Source organism: Hyaena hyaena, unplaced genomic scaffold, assembly GCF_003009895.1.
Source record: "Hyaena hyaena isolate Hyena2069 unplaced genomic scaffold, ASM300989v1 scaffold_298, whole genome shotgun sequence".
Classification (NCBI taxonomy): domain Eukaryota; kingdom Metazoa; phylum Chordata; class Mammalia; order Carnivora; family Hyaenidae; genus Hyaena; species Hyaena hyaena.
Window position 1 is genome coordinate 2160410 of NW_024080927.1, and position 9775 is coordinate 2170184.

Consider the following 9775-nt stretch of genomic DNA (forward strand, 5'->3'; position numbering starts at 1 on the left):
TAGGCTAGCCCAGAAGAGGACTGTGTATCTGGACCAGGTAATTTTGGTCTGCCCCACACTCCCCCAGTCTTTCCCTCTGTCCTTTTATGATTCCTCTAACAATTTAAAATTTTTGTAAGCTAACTCTAGAAATAAAAGGCAAGGTATGAATAAATACCTTTCTGGCCAAAATTCTCCTTGGCACTTTCATTTTTTGTCCAAGAGGAGTTCTCAAATGGCTTGTCCCTCAGTGGGATCTTGTTCTTATACTTCTATGACCCTGAGTAGAACCATAGTCTTCCTCTTTGTAACTCAAGAAGACCATTGAGCCAGCAGAAATCTGCCCTTTCAGACATATATAGATGATGAATTTGGAGTAAAAGGTACCATTGGTACATTTTTAAAAATTCTGGTAAAAATACATAGCATAAAATTTACTATCTTAACCATTTTTAAAATGTTTTTATTTATTTTTGAGAGAGAGACAGAACATGACCAGGGGAGGGGCAGAGAGAGAGAAGCAGGCTCCAGGCTCCGAGCTGTCAGCACAGGGCCTGATGCAGGGCTCAAACTCACAAACTGTGACATCATGACCTGAGCCACAGTCAGGTGCTCAACCAACTGAGCCACCCAGGTGTCCCATTATCTTAACCATTTTTTAAAAGTTTCAATCTATTTATTTTGAGAGACAGAGCAGAAGAGGGACAGGGAGAATGAGGAAGAGGCAGAGAGAGAGGGAGAGAGAGAATCCCAAACAGGCTCTGCACTATTGGAGCTTGAGCTCAAGAAACGTGAGATCATGACCTGAGCCGAAATCAAGAGTAGAACACTTATAGGGCACCTGGGTGGCTCAGGTAAGCATCTGACTTCGGTTCAGACCATGATCTCACGGTTCCTGAGTTTGAGCCTCACGTCAGGCTCTGTGCAAACTCCTTCGGGTTCTGTGTCTCCCTCTCTTTCTGCCCCTCCCCCACTCACGTTCTTTCTTCCTCAAAAATAAACAAACATTAAAAAAAAATAAAAAAAGAGTAGGACACTTAACCAACTGAGCCATTCAGGCACCCCCTATTTTGGCCATTTTTAACCACACAGTATACAGTAGTGACAAATATATTCATATTGTTGTGCAACAGAACTATTTAATCTTACAAAACTAAAACTCTATACCTACTGAAGACCAACACCCTTTTCCTTCTTCCCCTAGCAACACCCATATCATTGATTTTTAAAGAGGGCTGAGGGGCACACAAGTATTCATTATACTGCTCTTTCAATGACTAATGTATTTTGTAATAAATTTAAAAAAATTAAAAGGTTAGTCTATGAAAAAAGACATCATCGACTTAGAGAAAGAAAAATATCATAGTTGAAGACAGGACCGTTGAGAAATCTGAACACAAAAACAACTTCTACACTCATTTCTCTTCTCCTTTCCTTGGAACTACCCTCATACTCTTCTCACAGGGAAGAGGGGGAGAGATCTCAAAGCCAAAGCCAAATTATTTTCCATGTCTTCGCCAACTTCCCTGGTGTGTGTGAAGGAATGATGTGGGACAGAAAGCAGAGCCAGGCAGATGCAAGGTTATGCCACTGCACTGAAAAAAAAAGGGGTGTGCTGAAAAATCCTGGTGGGACACTGTCTGCAGCCAGAGCCAAGCAGGGCAGAGGGTGGAGGACATAGGGCTTCAGGTGTAAGAGGTCAACAAGAGGCTTCTGTGATGGTTTAGATATTTACCCACATTCTTATCATCATGCTCAGTGCAGAAATCATTTCCGAAGCCCTTTGGTTTGCAGCAAAGCCTGGAGCCTTCCCTGGGACATGAAGTACTATCTGAAGACAGAGTCATAGCCTCTGCCCCTCTAACGGCAGGCTGGTCCACAATTCCTTACCTCTACTCACACTCTCTTATGCAGTGCTCTCTCTGCCTGATGAATTATTCATTCTTCAACAACCAGGCCAAATTTTGCTTTCTCTGTGAAGTGTAGCAGATTTCTCCACGCAAAGTTAGGCCATTCATTTTCCTGTCCTCCCATTGTACTCCACTCATATCACATATCACTGTTTTCATGTCTGTTTCCCCTATCAGACCATGGGCTCTCAAGGGCTATGTCTTATTTTTGTTTTTTTTTCCCATGCCCAAGCCTAGTGTTGGTACATAATAGTGTGTTTGGTACATGCTGAATAATGAAGTTCCAAGGGCAGAGAAGTTCAGCATCTGGAGGGTACAGAGAGTCATGATGGTGATGGTCCCTTAACCCACACCTTAATGTGCCTACTAATCATCTAGGGACCTGGTTAAAAGCAAATTCTAACTCAGAAGGTCATAGAAGGGGCCTGAGAGCCTATACTTCCAACAGGCTCCCAGGAGATGCTGCTGCTGCTGGTCTGCAGTCCACACTCTGAGCACCAAGGCTTCCAGAGTCTGGCTCTCAAACTTGCTGAGAAGTCACCAAGAGGGGCTACAGGAAAGCCTGAGAAGGGAAGGAATCAGTGGTATTCTTTTCTATGAATGGCAAGAGCTCTGTTGAGGATGGTGGGATGAGCCCATAGGAAAACCAAACAAACACCCCATCACCCCCAAGAATGTTCTGTTTGATCTTTTGAGTAGTTCCAGGATCAAGAGGAAAATGATGAGGAGTAAGTTCTTATCAAGATCTCTTCTTTTTTTTTTTTTAATTAAAAAGCTTTTTATACTAGGCTTCATGCCCTACATGGGGCTTGAACTCATGATCCTAAGATCAAGAGTGGCACACTCTACCAACTGAGCCAGTCAGATGTCCTTATCAAGATCTTTTTAGAAGAAACAATCCTGGGGCACCTGAGTGGCTCAGTTGGTTAAGTGTCCGACTTCAGCTCAGGTCATGATCTCATGGCTTGTGGGTTCGAGCTCCGCGTCGGCTCTGTGTTGACAGCTCAGAGCCTGGAGCCTGCTTCAGATTCTGTCTCTCTCTCTCTCTGACCCTCCCCTGCTCACGCTGCCTCTCTCTCTCTCTCAGAAATAAAGAAAACATTAAAAAAAATAGAAGAAACAATCCCCCACTTCAGCCAGTGTTTGGGACACCCAAGCACATAAAACACAATATGATTCAACCACTCCATTCTTCCTAAATGAAGCCCATTTCATATTGCTGCAATTCATATGCCTGATTGAGATTCAGGTGTCTCCAGGAGCACTGAAGACATATGGGATTGGACATTCAGGGCTAACTAGATGTTCAGATATGCCATAAATAGCAAGCATGAGATGCTGGAAACAAGGTAAAGATCTGAGAGCTCCAGCTTAGGAAACTTAAAACACTGTAAAATTTTCACTCTAGTTTAGAGGTTATATGATATCAATCTTAAGAACACCACATGGAGCATCATTCTGTTATTATTTATCCCCAACTCTGTGTGTTATTTCTTGGGCCTCAGTTCCTAAAGATGATGGATAAGAGGTCTATGGTACCTTCTAGCCCTAAGAGTCTATGATTCTGTGACTATTTTCAGACTTGGAAAAGCTGCCTTGCCCAACATGGATTTAATCACATTCTCCTTACACCAAACAGGAATGACCTGCCACGGTGGCAGCCAAATATGACACCAAAAAATGCCCAATTAAGACAAGTCCAAATGCAGTACCAAGCTTTCTGAGAAGCCTTTGGGAGATTTCATCATCAACTTTGCAGAAATCTGGAAAGATTAAAGTTAATAAGTCTTACCTGCCAAGTGCCTTGGCCTCTGGTGGCAGCCAGCAGAGTTATTCTGCTAGGAAGACCTGGTGTATTATAGCTTCCACCAAGAACTTATTTCTGGGAAAGACCCAGAAGGGAAGATTTTGAGGGGCTGAGATAGCTTGGAGGAGGCATTCAGGTTCAGCAGGAAACACCCTGTGACTCCAGGCAGATGCACGAGGAAACTGCAGGGATTGGTTGATGTGATATCACTGATTGGGTGAAACAGAACCTCTTCTTGCCATTTTCAAAGTTAAATACGTGGTCCTGCTGCAGTCATGGAAAACAAAATTCCAAACTCTAAGCACTCTTGTCCCTCTTAACCCCTTTATGGCATCTGAATAGCTCTTAAACTAGGAACAATTGAATGGCTCTCTTCTCCACTCATTTATTCACTGCCTTTTGACCCCTCCCTTACCTTTCATCTGATTCTTTGTAGAAGCAGATAGATTTGACTTTTGAATTGAAATCCATTAAAAAACACTGATTTTTTTTGTCTAAAATTTCAAAATACTGCCCTTGTTTTGGCCACCAGAGAGGTGACAAGAACCCTGGACTTGTCAGGGTGGTAGGTTAAGTCCCCACTTCTGTCATTATGTGGCTCTGGGCAAGTCATTTCACCTTCTGGTATGTCACATTCTCTAGTTGCAAAATTGATAGTTTAAATGATTATGAGGAGTCTGTGACTTCATGCCTTCTATAGGATGGCCATTAAAAAAAAAACACCAATACCTGGGAAATTATGTATAATATACTACCCCTACCTCAATGACTTTGAAATTTCAAATTAATTAACTCCACACAGGAAGGAAACAGGAAGTTTCAGAGAAAATGAAATTTCATTGAAATGTATTTTATAGACAGACAAATTGAAACGTAAGCTCTTGGATGCCTAAGTGGTTCAGTCGGTTAAGCATTTGATTTCAGCTCAGGTCTTGATCTCATAGTTTGTTGGTTTGGGCCTCACATTGGGCTCTCTGCTGTCAGCACAGAGCCTGCTTCAGATCCTCTGTCCCCCGCCCCCACCCCTCCCCACTCTCTCTCTCAAAAATAAATTTTTTTTTTAATTAAAAGAAAATAAGCTCTTTATGAAAGTATACCTTGGGTTGAAAATACTCTGGGAGACTGTCATAAACTCAACAACCATGCACCAAAACCCTGGGTTTACCTTTCAAAAAGTGATATCCCTTTTCTTCAGCTCAGTAGTTAAAAGCTGCTTCTCTTGTGATTTGCCCAGACAACTGAGCTGGGCATCTCAGAAAAAGGCAGCTGTCCAGGAAAGGGGAGTGAGGGACTTTAGGCTCTTGTTTTCTTTGAAAGGCATTTCTGTTCCTCAGCCAAGCATTGTTTTACTTTGTGTGACCATTCCCTGAACTTTGGACATGCTTCTCCAGGCTCTCACCTCTGAGTTTCATGTTTTATGCATTAACATATTCAGCTGTCTATGCTGACAGCTCAGAGCCTGGAGCCTGCTTTGGGTCCTGTGTCTCCCTCTCTCTCTGCCCCTCCCCTGCTCACACTTGTGCTCTTTCTCTCTCAAAAATAAATAAACATTAAAGTAACCTTAAAAAAGAAAAGAAATGCAGACTCTTGGTCCCCACCCTAGATCTACTGAACTGGAGTCATTTGAACAAGATCCCTAAATGATTTTTTTCCCCATTAAATTTCAAGAGGTAGATAAACCAAGTATATCACAATCACCTAAAAAGGATTGCTGACCCTCGAGCCCATGATCAACCCCTATCTCTTCAGTTCAGCCAATTCCATCAGGTTTATGATCTGTTTGTTCATTTAAACAGTCCTACTTATTGCTACCAAATTCTGCACTACTTATCATGCGTTTGCTGGATCCAAGTCACCAAAAATCCAACTCAAGTTGGCCTATTAATAGGGACATTTTCAAGTTGGATGCTAGATACACAAATAGTCATTAATACTATTTGTTCCATATTTCTATCATTGTAACTTTTAAAAATTGTAGTAAAATACACTCAACATAAAATTTACCATCTTAATTATTTTAAGCACGCAGTTCAGTATTAAATGTATTAACATTGCTATGCAAACAACGTCTGTTCCATATTTTTGATTATCTAAAATATACATTAAAAAAAAGAAAAAAATCTAACCGGAAGTCTAGAGATAAGGCAGACTTCAGTATTTACTTAATTCAATGGTTCTGGCTTCCTTTAATCTGCAGTTCTCCTGGTTTTGCCTTCTCCAAGCTTCTACCCATCCTTCCTTTGGAAGCAAGATGGCACACAACCACACTCAGAGAAAGGCAGAGAATCTCACAGAAGAGAAAGAATAGCTTTCCCAGTATTGTTAGCAAGTTTTTTTTCCTCATATCTCACTGGCCTGAGTTGGATCACATACTGGTTTCTTAATTGGCAAAGAGATTTTAAACCTCATCAGATTATTGCCTTAGAAAGGTCACTCTGGTTTCAGTATGAAGAGTTGGGTGGGGACAAAATTGGAGACCGAGAGGTCAGGTGGGAACCTGCTGTATCATCTAGGCAAGAGCTAGTGGTAACCCGAAATAAGATAGTGATTGGTGGTCCTGGAGGTGGGGAGCCAGAACAAGACTCCAGAGATATTTACACAGTAGATTAACCTGATTGAGATCTTAACTCTATCTTCTTTTGAAAGAATAAAAATACTTTCCCCTCAGCCCTCCCTCAAGAAAGCAATTAAAGTTATGTGTCCTGGTGGATTGCATTTTCCTTGCCTCCTGGGAAATTAATAAGCCTTTGTTTTATTAGGGTCCTGGGGCAGGACCTCTAATGGGGTGGCGCATGGATATCTGAGACTAATCCCTAAGTCTGGGGCCCCAGGGGACTGAGTTAGTCATGAGGAAGATGGACATGATGAGCAGAAAGTTGCTGCTCCTCTGAGAGCGCAGGCGATGACCATCCCAGTAATGACCATGGTGGAGTGGATATCTTTCCCAGGCACAGGGACACTACTCTGGGTCCAGGGAATGGAAGAGGCTGCTAATATTGACTGACACTGGATTTCTCATAAGCTTTGCTGAGTGGAAGCTTGGAACCAGATCTAATTTAACAATGAATACTATTACAATTATTCACATAATACAATTGAGAATAAAAACTATATATATCCTTGCTCCACCACCCAGATTTGCATTGTTTCCTCGGCTTGGAATACTCGTTCTCCGGATATCCATGTGGCTTGCTCCATCACCATCTTCAAGTATTTACTTGAATATCCCAGTTTCAGAGAGTGTTTTCCTGATTTCCCTTAAAAAAACATTTCAAACTCTTCTCTCCCCACAATTCTTATCATCCTTCCTTGCCTTATTTTTCTTCATGGAAATGACCAATATAATGTGTACTGTGTTTTACTTTTTTGTTTACTCTCTATCTACCTGGACCATAATGTAGATTCCATGAGGTCAGAGACTGTACAGCTCCAGGGCTTAACACAGTGCCCCACACATAGAAGACCAGCAATAAATATTTGTTAAATGAATTAATGAATGAGGTGCATTAATTGATGAATGGCAGAGCAAACTCATAACCACCACATCTTATGGGCTTGGACATAATTGCTGAGAATCCTTACTCAAAGCAATTTGCATCACCATCTACTTTGAATTCCAACAGCTGTAGCCAAACATTTTTTTTTTTAGAGAATAGCCAAAAATTTGATTCAAAATTATTGTGTAGATATGAATATAAACTATCAAAAGGTCATTCTGATTTGGGGAAACTCAGTAGACCTTAACAAGATTAAACTTGAAAGAATTCTGCAGCTGGCAGAAAGTTCTGCCACTTATTAGAATTTATTGAAGACAGGAAAATACCAAGAAAGGAAAGAGCATGGAAAGTGAATTTTAAAGTCTCTGTATTTCTAAAAATGGAAACTTCTTGGAGGGGCCATAGAAGCCAATGTCATCAGAGTCCTACTATTTAGAACACTTCTATTGCTCCAAGCAATAGGAACGGTCACTGAAGACCTGGGCTAACCTTTTGGGACACACTATAGGGGAAATGAAGCTCCTCAAGATAAAAGCAGTTAATTATCAGAAACAGTATATTTCTTGTGAAAAGGCATTTGAGATCTGTCTGGGGCATATGAACAAGCTGCTTCAGAAGCTGAGCTTCTAGGGGTGCTCGGGTGGCTATGCATCCGACTTTGTCTCAGATAATGAGTTCAAGTCCCACATCGGTTGTCTGCTCTCCGCAAAAAGCCTGTTTTGGATCCTCTGTCCCCTTCCCCTGCTTGTTTTCTCTCTCTCTCTCTTTCCCTCCTCTCTCTTTCTCTCTCTCAAAAATAAAACATTAAAAAAAAAGAAGCTGAACTTCTGGGTACCACTACGTATTTTCTTCTCCTACCAACTCTGGTAATGTCAGTGTGGAAATACCCACATATTCCACCTATTGGTACACTGCCTGGAAGCGGCGAGGGAACGATAGGAATGCCCTGAGTAAGAGCACCACTCCCATACCACGGTTTTCTAGGATCACCTCCCTCAAATGTACTTGTAACAGATGCTGTTGGTGCCCTGCCCACGTCCCCTTAATCAGCAGCTGAGCATGTTGACTGTCAACAGCTCATACATGCACCTATTTCAGGATTGCTCTTGGCTGATGGGTGCTTCCTAGACTAGAGCTGCCTAAGAGGTTCTATTCTGCTTCTTTCAGGGAATCAGTCAATTCTCCAATGAGCCCTGATTGCTTTGGTAATGGAGAGTGGTGTGGTAGTTTAGGAACCAAGGTCTGGATATGGGAGGGCTTATTTCTAGCAGGGAGTGATTATGTCTAGGCTCTCTCCATGGACAGAGCTAAGAATTCTATGTATGGATGCCAATTCATGCATACATACATACCTACTTTCGTTTCTGACTTGGTTTTTATACATATTTTTAAATACCCATGAGTTTTTAACTGCTAATTCCAACTCTGATTCAGCACCACAGGGTTCATTCTTGCCTTCACCCTTCTCCTTATTTGTAATTTCTTTCTCAGTCAGGGAGAAATATGTCTCTGGTTATCTGTAATATATATATTTATTTGTTCAAACTTAGTATACACATAAAGTAGTTTCAGAGTTGCTAACCCACAGCCCCCTGAGAAACAAATTTACCAACTATACAGCATTTCTGCACAGTTCTATCTTCAGTCTTGAGTTTCCAGTCAAAATACTGTTTTCTGAGGTTTATTTAGGTTGCCTCACTTTCCTTTCAGTGCAGTTAAGTGAGTCATTTGTAACACAGTTCAATTTCTCTGCATTCCAGTTTAGGTACCTCTCACAACCTGGTAAAGAGTTTACAATACATTAAAATTCACTCATCATAATACATGGTTCTATAAGTTTTAATAGTTCCATTACTTTCCAAATTCCCTCCACTGCCCCTTTATGCCAGAGTCTTCCCAACCTCAACCCCAGGCAACCACAGATCTGTGTTTTTTTCTTTTTTTCTAGAATGTCATATAAAAGAAACCACACAGAATATAGCGCTTTGTGTCAGGCTTCCTTCACTTAGCCTACTGACTTTTCAAGATTCATCCATGTAGTTTTATGTATCAGTGGTTACTCAGCTTTTAATGTGTAATATTCCATTGTATAGATACTATACAATTTATTTAAATATATACATGTTGGTGGACATCTGGTCTGTTTCCCATTTTTACTATTATGAATAAAGTTGCTATGCATATTCACATATGGATCTTTGTGTAGACATATGTTGACATTGCTTTAGAGTAAATAATTAGGAATGAGATTGATGGACCATATGGTAGGTAAATGTTTCCCCTTGTAAGAAATGTCTAATTTTCCGAAGTGTCTATACTATTTTGCATTCTGACCAGCAATTTCATGAGTCCTACTTGCTCCACATCCTTACCAGCATTTGTTACTGTCTACCGATTAAACTTTAGCATTCTAATAGGTAGAATAAATGTGCAGTGGTATCTTATCTTGATTTTAAAATGCATTTCCTGGAGGAGAGGGCAAGATGGCGGAGAAGTAAGGAGCTCCGTACTTGCACTCGCGCCCACACATCACACAGAAAAGATCTGAAGCCATTGGAAACCTTACAAAACCTGAGAGATTG